The sequence below is a fragment of the Harpegnathos saltator genome, unplaced genomic scaffold (genome assembly GCF_003227715.2).
Source record: "Harpegnathos saltator strain DR-91 unplaced genomic scaffold, Hsal_v8.6 scaffold290, whole genome shotgun sequence".
Classification (NCBI taxonomy): domain Eukaryota; kingdom Metazoa; phylum Arthropoda; class Insecta; order Hymenoptera; family Formicidae; genus Harpegnathos; species Harpegnathos saltator.
Window position 1 is genome coordinate 347,552 of NW_020230084.1, and position 14,035 is coordinate 361,586.

The 14,035-nt window shown below is 52.8% G+C and overlaps 1 protein-coding gene across 3 annotated transcripts in view; it reads left to right on the forward strand.

Moving 5' to 3' along the window:
- sano (CABIT domain-containing protein serrano) overlaps positions 1-14,035 on the forward strand; it is a 145,835-nt gene that overhangs the window by 37,854 nt on the left and 93,946 nt on the right. For 2 of the 3 annotated variants that reach the window (XM_025299722.1, XM_025299723.1), the window contains exon 2: positions 5,415-5,467. The gene's annotated coding sequence lies outside the window, so the exon portion shown is untranslated. The remainder of the gene's footprint in view (positions 1-5,414; positions 5,468-14,035) is intronic. The other variant, XM_025299724.1, reaches the window with a different exon arrangement.

The following is a 14,035-nucleotide window of genomic DNA, read 5'->3' on the forward strand; positions in this document are numbered from 1 at the left end:
GCAGCGGCAGCGCGGTTACGTTCGCTCCAAGGTTGCGAGCGAAGAATCGACGTCGCGTTCCGAGTTCGTGTAGCCTACAGAGAGCGACTGCCGGCAATGATTTTGCAACGAAATCCGCGACTCCGCAACGATAGATGCAGTTGGGCAACTGCGGTATCGCGTTGCGCCTGTTGTGTCTCCTCTCCTTGGCCTCGCGCGAGAGGCCCGCCGCGGTTAACGATAGCTGCGACAATGACAACCGTCGCGTCGCGGACGACGCTTTCGTCCATTTCAACGGCGAGACGATCCGGGGGAGGAGAAGGGGAGGATTGAAGGAAGAAGAAAAGAAAAGAAAGCGACATGAGGGACCGTAATTACCGTCGTTTCGTAAAAACCGTCGAACGAACGCACCGCCGCGCGAGAAATCCTCCTTTCCAAACTCGCCGTCTCTCTCTCTCTCTCTCTCTCTGCCTCCCTCGCTCGCATTCCCTCTCTCTCGTAGAGCGTCGTTTGTCAGTTGCGCGCGACCATTATTGAAAAGCCGCGCCGTGGATTATCCCCCGCAATAATGCTTCACGGCCAATTAAAATGCGCTGTTGGATACTGATATACTGCAAATTAACCGACCCCGCGTTGCCGCTTAATCAGCATATTTATTGCTGCCACGCAATGAGAATCGTACGCGGGCGCAGATGCGATACGACGCAACCTCAATGTTGCAAGTAGTACCAACCTCATTCGAGATGCCTTTAATCCTTTCGAGGGGGGAGGATGACTCGGATACCGGGTCGTATAATGGGAAATCACCGGTGGCGAGTAACTCGGTTATAAGTCATGTTGCTCCACTCTCCTGTTCCTATAAACGCGCACGTAATATACAGCGCCTACGGAATTTAAACTTCCTCGCATGCTCGGCTCGATCGCGACTTTCCGGATGCGAAGGGTGTCGTCGAAGCTTCCTCTCGTCCCTTTTCCTCGCGTCCTCAGGAATTTGCGACACCGCGCACGTTCCGGCGGCACGAATCGAGCGGAGTCGTTTGCGAGCGCGCGTCCACGCGCGGCGATGTTTCCGCCGAAAATTCTCTCTCCGGGCGATTATTCTCTCAACGCGGAATGGTATCGAGCACGCGACGGAATACGAGGCTGCGTCGACATTCGTTTGGAGATGGACGAGGAGGAAAAATTCCCACCCTCGAAATCGATCGCGCGCGTTCCCCGCCGCATTGTCGCGAAGCGCGATAATAGTAAACAGGCTGGAGATCTCAGACGGTTCGATATCTGCGCGATGATCTCGGCGCGTCGTCTTTTCCTCGTTTTTAACCCTCAAGGTTAATTGTGATCGGCGTTAATTTACGGCATACATAACGTACGCCTCGCGTAATTGGTATACGCATAAATTGTCTCGCGATATAAAGATTTTCGCGAAGAACTGTAGATAAGATCGCAGTGCGCGAGACGAGACTGAGACGAGGAGAGGCAGGGGGGAGGAGAAAAGGGGAAGAGACAGAGAGAGAGAGAGAGAGAGAGAGAGAGAGAGGGGGTATTAGAGCACCTCGTTGAGCCCGATCGCTTTTTTCGTTTCCTCGCTTTTCTCTCTTCCTTCAAGGGCGCTCGATACTAATTGCCAGCGGCGTTAATTTACAGCGTAGGTGTCACGGTTCGTGAGATGTATATTCCAATAAATCGTCGCACAATGCGAACGGCGAAGGATGACGCCGTCGCGCCGGCGTCTACTAGTCCAACTCGATCTTTTTTTCGCTCCCTGTCCCCCCGTTTTTTTTACACGTGTTTTACTCGCCCCGGCGCAGACCGCGATATTAATTGTGAGCGTTGTTGATTTATACAAGCATCCATAAGGGTCGCTCTGCGGCGGGCTGGAACGCGCCGGAACGAGCGTATGCAAAATCGCGCGGAGCGGCGCGAGACGAGCGCGTAAAGACAAAGAGCGTGAAGAGCGCGAGGAGCGCGAAGCGGCGTTGCTTTCGTTCGCTCTCTCCTCCCTCTCTCTCTCTCTCTCTCTCTCTCTCTCTCTCTCTCCCGACACAATATGGTAATCATATTCCGATTTCACAGGTGCATCAGAAAGGTCAGAAAACGATTAATCATACACTCTTACGTTCGTGCTGTACCTACGCTCGCAGCAGCCGCCGTAACCGTGTGTAACCGGCCCGATAAGACGCTCCGTGCGCATTTGAATAATCGTATTCGGATTGCTTTTGGATCGGCGTAATATAACGGATCGAATCTACGCGGAACGAAATTGAAAGAGAAGGAAGCAGAGATAGTCAAAGAATCCGATCTTAAAATATCATCTCGGCGCGACGGAGGAAAAGATTTCGCGTTTTCGCGCGAGCGTCGCGCGGTATTAGACTTAGGAGGGAGGGAGGGAGGGCTAGCGAGAAGGAGAGCGGTACTTTGCGCACTTTTTCAGCCGCTGTCAGATACCATATCGTCGAGAACAGAGCTCTGAAATTCACAACGTAAAACGCTTCGCTCGCTCGTGTACGTGTGTGTGCGTGCGCGCGCGCGCATGTGCGGATAGAAACGCGCGGAACGCGCGTTTAAAGACTCGGACAAATTGCGGCTTAGCCGCGTGTCCGCCTTCTTATACTAATACGCGAACACGTTCGCCGTCCCCGTAGTGGCCCCGCGGAGGACTCTCTTCTCTCTCTCTTTCTCTCTCTCTCTCTCTCTCTCTCTCCCCCTTCTCTCTCTCTCTCCCTCTCTCCCCCCTCTCTCTCTCTCTCCCTCTCTCCACGTGAGCCTACGTGCACTTACGTACGTACAACTGTGTCGAGCCCCGTACAGTTAAGTATAACTACGTGCTCGTAGTAGGCTACCGCGTGCGACCACCACTCTCGGCTCCGAGCGATACACATACGAGAGAGGTGTCCCTGAGTCAAGCACCTTTCCTTTCAGCGGGCAACGCAAGCGCGAGCGCCGAACAATGGAACTGCATCTGAGAGGCGAATTTCGGTGTTGCGAAACGCGCGCGAACGGATTCGACTCGGACGCGGGTCGAAAACAAGCGCGATTTTGCGGAACTCGGTGTGAGAGAGGAGCCAGCGAGCCGCCGCGCCGGGCGGCCAGGCTGACGCAGTTGAACGATCGCTTCAGCACCGTGAACGTGGTTGAACGATCGATAACGGCTGAGATCCGTGCGCGGCTTTTATGTTCCGTCTGAGTCAATGAAAAATCCCATTTTGGATCTCACAGCTACGCGATCATCGCTGATGCTTAAACCGGGCGCTTCGGCCATTGTACTCGCCGCAATTCCGTCCCGTCTATCCAGCAGCCCCGTGCTTCTTTCCAAACGAAGTGGACGATACAGACGATTGTTCGCCGCCGTTATTTACGCGCTATCGTCCTCGGCGGCGGAAAAATCCGTCGCCGGTCCGAGCGCGGCAGAGTGCGTTTGCGGAGATTGAGATTGTCTCTCTCTCTCTCTCTCTCTCTCTCTCTCTCTCTCTCGGGGGGAGGCGACGAGGGGTCCGCCGGCGGGGCCCGATATACCGGATTATCCGAGTAGAAAACGTAATGGAACGAGTAAAGTTTGCGTTCACGCATCGTTGGGCCCGTCTGGCGAGGGAGGGCCCGTAAAAAGCGACGACTGGGCAACGGCTACGCGATTAGGTAACTGAAACCGTATCGACGTATGCGCGCGCGCGCGCACGTTGCTACTATGAGGGTGTTGTACCGGCCGGCAAAGCCTGTGCGTTCGCCACGCGGTGCGGCTAGATAATGCGCCGATAACGCGGTCGACTCGCTGAATACACACCAGATTCCACGAGGCAGCCTAGTTTCCGCGAGAACGAGAAGGCGAAACGATACGCGCGCCTAGTGAAATTTCCTTCCTCCTTCGGCCTCGCCCCGCGCGCGATTCTTTTTTTCCTCCGCAGCTCCTCGGCCGCGAGGCGAGGGGCTGCGTGTTTCTGCGTTCTGCGCGCTGCGGATCTAGGGCTGCCAACTGCCCGGTTTTGACCCCGGACTGTCAGGTTTTCAGAAATCTTGTCCAGTGTCCGGTTTTTAAGTTATATCCAATCGATGGAATGAGAGATCAGATTTTGGCAACGTTTCTCCGTTTCAAGCGTCTACAAACGATCGAACGCCACGGAAAGCCATCCAGTAGATGATCTGCCGATTCATCGTTCCATATATATTAAAAAAGTAATGGTTTATTATTTTATTCAATCAAATGTTGTTTATCAAAATTGTTTGGAAATTAATATTGTAAATACATTCTTGTCATATTTTGTCGTATTTAATGTAACGTTATGATTATTATTTCTGTCCGGTTTGGGTTTGTTACCGAAGAAGAAATGCAGCCCTAGCTGCATCGCGCGCGATGAAGTTGCTCGCGCGAGTTGTTCGTGCGAGGATAGACGCACGTCCGATCGTACGGGCATCGTAACCGGGTCATCGACGAAATCTCCGATGAACTCGTTCAGCCGACTGCTGTCGATTTCCGAAAACCGTTACACGCGCCGGCGTGACGTTCCATTTCTCCGTTCTCGACGCGTCTCATCGCGTACGGCGGCGGCATCGAGAAGCGTCCGGCCAGCGATTGCGCCACGACGACGTGCCGTGTACAACTCGGCGCGCTCGATGCTTAGCCATCGTTAGGCATCAAAAGTGGCTCCGAAGCGGCGCGATGCGAGGCTTAAAATTATTATGTCGCCTTGCGTGAACGAACACGACAGTTTAACGACCCTCCTAGGGCGCAAACGAAGCAGGAACTTGGTGCCGACGATTGATCGCCGTGAACAACGCGAGTGGGGGAAAGAGAAAGAATGCGAGAGGTCGAGATAGATAGGTAGAGAGGGAGAGATAGAGGGAGAACCGTTGGATAAATTAAGGCATAACAGGTAAACGGCTCGTTAGTGATACTCCACCGAGGATGACCGCTTTGCGTCATTGTCGGTCGGCCTTTGCCTCCAAACATCGAGCTGGGGGGGAGAGAGAGTCATTCGCGTCGCGCAATTCCGCGCGTAATTCCGCGGGGGGTCGCCCGATGCCCGGCGCCATACTTAACGCTCTCTGATCCAACTCGATCCGGAAGAAAAGCCGCCAGAGGGTCCGTCCGCGATCAATCTTTGTCAAAGGCGTCCCCTGGTAATGCGGCGACGACGCGGCCGTGTATGCAAACTCGCCGCAGGTAGGAGCGATATTCGCGGGGAAAATGCGGCCGCGCTTCTGCGCGAAGAGACATTAGCAAGCGGAGAAAACGCGATCCTCGATGCGCGTAGGCTACAGCTCGAACGACAAATCTGAGGTGGATGCATTGGAACGTGATAAGCGGGCAGTGTTTGGTCACGATAAATTATTATGATCGAATCTTTTTTCTCTTCGGGTAAACAGAGAAACTCTCTCGTAAGAATGTATTTCTCCCCACCGTCCAGTTGCACTAATCGTTTCCTGCTTCTTGTATGTTACAGCAGAAGCTCGGGACGAGCCACGGAGAGAGAAGGAGAGAGCGGCGGCATCGTCGGTGAGTCAAATTATCATGAACATTTTTTCTTATCGCGTCATCGACGCTCGATCGGGGAAGCCATTGCGATCTTTTTCTTATTTCTTCTTGTTAAACGCGTCGAGTTCGATAACTCCTCCCTGTTGCCATGTGCGTCGTCTCCACGAGCCGTAACTTTCCGTAAAAGTGAATTTTTCTTTTTTTCTCATTTCCGATGTTCATAAATTATTTAACGTTTAGCAACAAATTCCGATGGTATCGGTTCGCCTTGGGACATAACTCCCAGAAATAAAAAGGCGCCGACCGCCCGTTTCGGCGAATTTGTAATGTCACTCGCGCGCGATCGTCGTCGTGTCGAACCTTCGCCCATGGCCTTCTTTCGAACCCGGCAAGGTTACTACTGGTCTTTCGATCTTTCGATCTTTCGATAACGCACACCGTCTTCGAGATGGGCTCGGCTCACCTCGGGCTCTAACAAACACCTCTCCCACGCACAATTTACTTGCTACGTTATCATCTGTTTGGTGAATTTAAACTCGAAGGGGACAAACTCGTCTTTCTCCTCGCGTCAAAAGCAATCGAGCAATTATTCAACTCGGTTTCAATGTCGAGGCTTGGCAGTCGTTCTAAGCGTTCTCTCATTCTCGAGAACAACGGCTCTCTTAAGAATTCGCAAACGTGCAAAGCCGCGCGTTTAAAGGGGACAAAGCGCGTCGTGCTTGTTCAAGGAAAGCTGCATCCGGATCGTTCCGGACTGCTCCGCTTCCCTCGAGCTTTCCTCGGGAACGAAACGAGGACTCTGGGGAAAATGAACGAGAGAAAGGAAAAAAGAAACGGAGCGGAGAGCAGACGTGTGTGTGAAGAGAGTGTCGTCGTCGTGGCGACGACCCGAGATCGCGCGCGCCGTGTGCCAGATATCTCGCACTTTTTTCTTCGCCGCCGTGACGCGCTCCTCCGGGGCCGGCCCCGACTGTTCCCGTCGACTGTACCGGCGGCCATGCATCGCCGATGAGAATATGACCCCGCCACGTATAGCTCGGGCTTGAAGTAAACTACATAGGCGTTGCGCGCGTCTCTCGACTTCGCGGCGAGTCGGTGGTCGTGCGAGTCGGTGTCGTCGGCGCGGTGCTTCGTGTGGCGTAGGTGATGGCGGTGCCTTGGCTGGTGATGGTGGGAGTACCGCAAGGGTCAATCCACGGTCCACCATTATATTCCCTCGGCGAGTCGTGGCACACGGGGGCCTCGGAGCGGGTTCACAGCCACGACGACATTCGAACGCTTAATGGCCGGAATTTGTCTGGCCGGCAGGTACACTGACAGCCAGTCGGTAGAGTTAGTGACTCGCCTTGCTCTCTCGCGGTTAGAACGAGAGGCTACGACTACGACGATGAGAGTCTACGGGGGGGAGGGGGATAGAGGAGGAGACGCTAACTGCGACTCGGACTCGGCCAGGACGAGCAGGAATCGAAAATGTGTGATCGGCCTCGTGAAAAGCGCGATTGTGACCACGCTCGGGCGAAGCTCGTGCGAGCGAGTCGTGCTCTGGTCCTCCTCTGTCCTGTCGCGAAAAGTCGACGGAAAGAGAATCCCGTCGATCCCAGGCCAGGTCGATCGGTGACGGCGAGATTTTCGTCATTCGTCGAGCCTGTCGTCGAAATTGCCACTCGCGCTGCATTGATTCGTGATCCGAGCGCTCGTGACTCCGAGGGCTCCGCTACTTGAATCGCTCCGCGCGGCTAAAATGCTCGTTCCAACGGCACTCCTCGTCTACGGAAGCTCGTCTCCCTCCTCCCCCCCCCCCCGCGAGGTTTCTCGTTGACGTCGTCACTGAGGTCGTCTCGTTTGATCGCGCATCACGATCGTTGCCCCGACCGTTTTGCGTAAAAGAGCGCGAGGAGGAGGGAGGGAAGCGGGAGCGAAGGTGGCGGTAAATTCATATCCATCATCTATACAATTAAGATTTTAATTATCTAATTAGCGGGATTGTTAACGACGGTGTACGATCGGTAGTTGGCGCGGCAAGTCGCGCGCGCGCGCGCGCGCGGCGTTCGCGTGAACGGCGAACGGTCCGCCGCCGCCGCCGCCGCCGCCGCGCCATCCGCGTCCTCCAAATGCAACTTTGACCTTTGAGAGGGGCGGAATGTAACGCTGGCAAAAATCATGCTACGAAGAAATGACTCTATCGTAATTAAACCATTGACGTTGGAGATACCGTAAGGGTCAATCCACGGTCGAACATCATATTCTTCGGCGCGGAGAGCCGTGGCTTTAGGAGCGGGCTCGTATAACCGCAACAACGTTCGACGCTTAATGGCCGGAATTTGTCTGAATGGCAGGTAACACTGACAGGCACTCGGTTTAAACTCGGTGAGTGGAGAATACCGGCTACAGAATCCCGCGGTATCCAGAAGGTTCTCTCTGTAATTCAAGGCTCGGCCGGGTCGCCGATTAACGTATCGATCATTAGACGAGGCCGATCGAGGCGACTTTTTCCCGCGACCCAGCCGCGGCGATCGCTTTAAAGTTCAAATTGAAGCCTAAATAACGACGGAGGCTCGCCTTCGCTACTTCTCTTTCTCTCTTCCCCTCGCGTCCCTCTCTTTACTTCTGAGCGTTACCGCTCAGTGAAGACATACGGTTGTGCAGAAATGCTGTATAGCGGTAAAAATAGACCTAGAGCTGACAAATTAACATTTCGTGCGAAAAGTCGGACGCAATTCTTTTTTTCCACTCAATTTGATTTCTTCGCGTCGCGTTGTCCTTAAGAGCGGCTCTTGAGATTTTAACACAAAATTTTTGCTCCATGTCCTTCTTTTTAAGAATTCGAGAAATATTCCTTTATTTTCTGATCTGAATTGAGAAGTAGTGTGTTTGTTCGAAATACTGTAACAGCTCACTATTTATTTCGTGACAATAGCTCGCTCGCGTGAATGGCGCGAGACGGTGTCTCGAGTCACATTGTCGCAAGTGCTGAGTAAAGTGGCTGAGACAGTCGGCTCTTAACGATCGGAATTTGTCCGATCGGAGGTACAGACGCGAGCTAGGAAAGTAATCAGGAAGTTGGGAACTTGTCGAAGGAAACTAACGGAACACGCGCGTTCAGAATAGACTAGTAGCTTACCAGCGTCCCCCTGGAGCTTTTCATTCTCGGTTTCACCGGCCATTATCGACTGTTCCCGTCCTGACTGGTCCCGTCGATCAACCGACTGGTTTGACTATTTTTCCTCGACAAGGAAACGGCGCACCTATGTGACGGCCTGGCGTCCGTTTGGACACGCTTTAGAAAAGAAGAGAAAAATTGTACAGCACAGCCTGTATCCGGGGTTTGTGCCTCGAACGATTCGAAACTGTACTTTCTCGAAATTCGCAAGATTAGTAGTTTAGTCGTTTCTTGAGACGAAACGGTAATTTTGTTGCCCGTCGTGGACGGATCGCGCGCGCGCGCGCGCGCGCTCGTCGGAGAAACGCGAAGCGCAAGAGCTCCGTGACAAATCTCGTTCGCGGCAGCTGAATCGGCCGGCGATTCTTCCGCGTGTTCGCAATCAGGAAAAGATAAGTTTCTCGGGCTAGTCGCGTCTGTTGACCGATCGGCACAATCGGCGTGCCGGTTGTGCGCGATGCCTTTTTCGGCGTAGCCTCCGGGTCTGGCATTCCTCTTTCCTCGACGTCGCCGGCCGGGCCGGTTCGTCCGGGGTCACTGACGAGGGGTCACGTCGCTCGCATGGCATCAGTGACTTTTTCATTTTTACCTTCTACTTGCTTCTACCTCCTCCGCTCTCTCCTCTTTTCGCCGATAACTGCGGCACGGGCACGTGCGCGAGGAGGCAGCTGCCTTGCTCGATGCGGAATAGCCGATTAGTCGCGTGTGCGATTTTTCGATAATCCGGACAATTATCTCTTCTTCCTATTCATGAATTTTGAATTGTAGAAAAGCTCAAAAGTTTTGGTACACGAGGGAAAGCGAGAGAGAGAGAGAGAGAGAGAGAGAGAGAGAGAGAGAGAGAGAGAGAGAGAGAGAGAGAGAAAAAAGTCAAAGAAGAAATAAGTCGGAACAACGGAAAGAGGGATATTTTTATTTGCGTCTCAGACGTTCTCTCACATACATCTCTCAGATATTTCTAAATTTCAATATTACTTCCTCTTATAGAGTCTCGAATACTGCGGGATATTTGATTATCGCGAAGCAACGGTCGGGTGTGTGGGTTTAAGTTACCGGCGAGTAACTGGCTTCCCTGTCGTTTCTCGCGCATTAATTTTCCTTGATTAGAGGATAAATAATTTGAGCGCGCACTATGCGGAAACACGGGGTCGTAATGAAAAAGACGCGGTCGCAGCCGACAGAAACGCATTCGAGCAAGATTGTCGAGATTCCGCGTGTACGTTTGAATAAATTTATTTCGTGACCGGCGGGTCCCGCTGCATCTTATTCACCGCGCGCGCGTGTGAGTGCAGTGAATCACGCGCGTCGGATCTATGTGTGACGCGACTGCGTCGCCCGGCGGGCAGAATCCGCGCAAATATCCGCGCGGTTCGAAGGGACGCGGGTCTTGTCGCATCGAAGAATCGCGCCTGCGGACGACGCACCGCATCGCGCTCCGACGTCGCCGTGGCTTGCGCTCTCGGCCATTGTGATTCCGCGCTTTCCCCCCCCCCTGCCTCTACCCGAGATAAAAGTCCGCGACGCTGATAGATTTGGACGGCCGCGCGGTCCACGAGATTATATTCCAACGCCGTGTAGACAAGTTCCATGGAAATCGTGTCGATTGATCTTCAGATACGACTGAATCCCCTACCTTTCGTGGAGCGTTCTCAACGCGCTCGCCAGTGGTCAAAGGTGCACCCGTATAAAACCGATGAAAATACACTCTCTCGGCGACTCTCTCGGTGAGCCGTGTGGCGCGTTGCCGCGCGCACGTTCGAGAGGAGACCGCGCGAGGTAGAGAGAGAAAGAGAGAGAGAGAGAGAGAGAGAGAGAGAGAACGCGGGGCCGGATTACCGCATACCCGGCACTCCGCGTGCGTCACTGACGCGAAAGGATAAATACCCTCGATTAGCGATTTATTTGAATTCTCGATGCACACCTCGCGTCCGGGTCCTCCGATATATGCCGATTGCGGCGTGAGTGAGTGAGCGAGTGAGTGAGTGAGCGAGCGAGCGAGCGAGAGAGCGTGGAGTCTCTTCTGGCTCTCTTCGTCTCTTCAGCGCGGCATCCGCCGCCCACCTTATCTCCCGCGCACCTTCTCTCTCTCTCTCTCTCTCTCTCTCTCTCTCTCTCTCTCTCTCACTTTCTCTCTCTTTCTCTTGCTCACTCACTCCCTTTCTCTATCTCGTCGCTCCCCGCCGACCGACCGACCGACCACCGGTCGTCCGCGAGACGGCGCATCCTCGCAGGAGTGCGCGGTATGCGGTGCTGCAAGCGCGATTACCTACCTACGACGTGGATTGTCAAAACCTCGGGGAGGCACCCGAGAGGTGGTGTACCGTTAACCAGGCGTTCGCCTATCGAATATTCGACCTACGACCTGGCGACGCTCTTGCCGCTCCGCTCGGCACCGACCGCGCCGCGCCGCGCCGGTCGGCGTGAACGCGGAAATGCACGTACGCGCGCTGCATCGAGCAAGCCCCGGGTGACCTTACGCGGAGTACGTTTGTCCTTACGTCGGGACGACTTCCAGGACGTTTGTCCGTTAGAGGCGCGCGCTTTCGAGCGGGCTGCGCGCGAGAGCCGCTTTTTTATCGTCGTTTGATACGCGCCACTGGTCGATGACCTATCTCTCGTCCCTCCCCCCCCGCTCTCTCTCTCTCTCTCTCTCTCTCTCTCTCTCTCTCTCTCTCTCTCTCTCTCTCTCTTGTCGCACGGCGGACGAGTCCGTCTTTCGCCGATACTATTGGACAAAGAATAATTGCGAGACGTCTTGCTTGGGTTACACTCCGCATTAGAATGATCTGAATATTTGTGTCCGAAAAGTATCTTTGTATCGATAATAATATTGAAAGAGAGAGATAGAGATAGAGACGCTTTCTCTAGTGCGTTGCAGCTCAGCGCTGTAGCTGCCGATAATGCATATTACGCGTTAAAATAAAAATGACAGATCCGCGCGAAGGGATGCACGGTCGATCGAGTGTGACACGATCGCGGCAGCAACGTGCGAGACGCTGATTCTCGTGACTCGCCGATGCAATGGAACCGCGCGTCCGCCGGCTTTACGTAACGCGAGCGAAATGGACGCGATAAATAAATCGACGGAGACGCGAACGATAAGAAATCTCTCTCCGCGCGCGCGCGCTTTCCTTCGCGGGGAGCACGAAGCGTGTCCGCGACATAATGTAAAAAACGGGGCAAACGTTTCCTAGAAAATAATATCGCCGCCACGCATGGACGGCGTCTTGATGGACCTACTTCGGTGCGATGAACTTGACCTGGTATTCCGAGTGCCTCGAACTTTCAAATCTCGTCTTCACGGAGCGTGGATTTGAGTTTCCCAGGAGAATCGACCAGTAACAGCAATAACAGCAGAATGTAGGTCCCTGCTTGCGCGCATTTTTTCCGACATTCCTTTCCGAAACCGAAAATTGATGATAAATCGGGGGCAGGGGGAGGGGACAAACACAGCGATCGAAACGCAAATTAAATTGTTGTACTGTTCAATTTACTGGATATGCTCTGAAAAGTTCCCAGATATTTTCCAGTCCGTTCCTCTTTTCTTCCTTCCTCTCTCTCTCTCTCTCTCTCTCTCTCTCTCCCTTTCCACGGAAAAGCGCGCACCGAAATGCACGACTCGAGCAAAAAATTGTTAGGGCCATTCTCATGAAACATAAGACCCCGATAAGGCTGAAAGTAGGATGCCTAAAAAGAAGATGCTTCATTATTACCATCAGGCCGTCAGGCTCCGAGATGGATTTTTTAGGAATGTCTTAGATTTAATAAACAAGATTTTGATAGGAAAAGCTGAGAAGGGCCTTAGAAGATTTTATAAGGATGCTTTAGATATCAAGTTTTGTTGCAGAAAATTAATAACATCTGAAGCGTGCAATAAAATTGTCATAATTTAGTATTGTTTCAGTAGGTACGCTCTCTCTCTCTCTCTCTCTCTCTCTCTCTCTCTCTCTCTCTCTCTCTCTCTCTGGTTCTTTAACAAATTTTTTAATTATACCGCAATTAAAAACAAATTCTATTAGTTTTATTAGTTGCCACATTAGTCTCTCCCAAGGATTTTTCTATCGCCTTCGTTTTGAAATGCAGCAAACTTTAATAAAAACAGTAGTGGGATTTTTATGTGTAAAGAATGCTATATTTTATATTGTAAAGTATGCGATATTTTTAAAATAAAAAATTCTTGTTGTACACTAACAGGGTTATAAAGAAACAAAGAAATTACGGTCTAAATTTCGTGGAATGAAAAGAATGAATATTTTTACTCAAACAATAATACAAATATTTCCTTAATACGACCCTATTAATTTTGCCTTATAAGGACCCCACTTGTTACACATTTCGCAGGGCCCTTGTCTTTCTATTCCTACTAGGGCTCGATTAATATTGGAGAAAAATAATCAGGCCCTTAGCAGAGCCCTATTAATTTTTCTACGGGAAGATGTCGGCGAGCGTCCCGAGCGTCGTCGCGATCGGCAACGTTTGCGTACGCGGCCGAGTGCAGCTCCGCGCGCATGCACCGCTCATTGACATTTAACTTTCGAAATTGAACGGCGGCGGCGGCGGCGGCGGCGGCGGCAACGGCAACGGCAGCGGCTGCGGCGGCTGCGGCGAACGTCGGAGAGATGCTATGGCAAAATACCATCGGGCAGATAGAGCTCTAACATTTAAATGCCAGTGCCGCGCGTCGCGAGACCCGGGATGCGTTCCTCGGGACGCGGATGAGTTTTCCTCATCGCCGCGCCTCGCGGTCAGGCGCGGCGGCGTTTCTCAACGCGCGTAGAATTTCCGCGTGCGTTAACGTCCCGTCGGCGTGCTCGTCGGGACGCGTCGCGGCCGCGTCGCTGCGCGGCGGTAATTATTTCCCAGTCATAATTCACGGGAGCGCGATTTACTCGTATCGTGATCCACGTCCCCTTAAATTCCTCGTCGGTTTTCTCCCAACTATTACAAACGACTATTATTGCCGGCCGCGGCTACTGTGCACTTCTACTGTTTTATGTTCCGCGTTCGTGGCGCGGCGCGGCGCGGTTACGAGCCGGGCGGCTCGTATCAAGATACGCATCACGATATTTATGACAGGCCTGCATGTAAACCGTTCAACAATTTATGTCGAGATAAATATTGCGAGTCGCTCTTCGACCTTCTCCCACCGTTTCACCGCGAGCGGCGTGTTGGCGCAAGCCTCGCAGCGATTTACCGCCGAGAGCGCTAAAAAGTGTCGCGAGACTCATTTTCCGAACGCGATTTTCGAGTGTCAAAATATAGCAACAAGTCGCGCGAGTTCGCGGCGGGGAAGGTTCCGTGTGTGCGTTTGCTGTTCGCTTTTGTATCTTGCCATCTCTGTAAGCCAGTTGAAATTTGCAAGAGGAAGTCGACGCGATTCCTGGCGAAAAGAACGGAATTTGAATATTCACGCAGATACCGGATTAGAA